The sequence below is a fragment of the Temnothorax longispinosus genome, chromosome 4 (assembly GCF_030848805.1).
Source record: "Temnothorax longispinosus isolate EJ_2023e chromosome 4, Tlon_JGU_v1, whole genome shotgun sequence".
Lineage (NCBI taxonomy): Eukaryota > Metazoa > Arthropoda > Insecta > Hymenoptera > Formicidae > Temnothorax > Temnothorax longispinosus.
In genome coordinates this window covers 8,884,572-8,884,896 of record NC_092361.1, presented here as the reverse complement: position 1 = coordinate 8,884,896, position 325 = coordinate 8,884,572, and positions in this window count along the sequence as shown.

Sequence of the window (325 nt, the reverse complement as noted above, 5' to 3'; positions counted from 1 at the left end):
CAAGTCATGATAACATCAAAGTGTCATTAAAATGACTCATTATTAATCGAAAAGTTCTCTTAATAATCATTTTGGAGTCATTTTGACAACATTTTGATATCATTATATCTTTTTGTTCTGTTTGGATATCTTCAGGATGTAATTTGCATTCATGTGTTGACAAGCTGTGAAGACGACTGGGTACATTAAATAAATTTATTTATTATAGAATTAATATCAATTTCAATAATAGTATATTTATTAAAACGCAATAAAATTACATATTAAACAAATGAGCAAGAAATTGTTGCGTTTGAACAATTTTTTCAGAGTAGATTTTAAATTT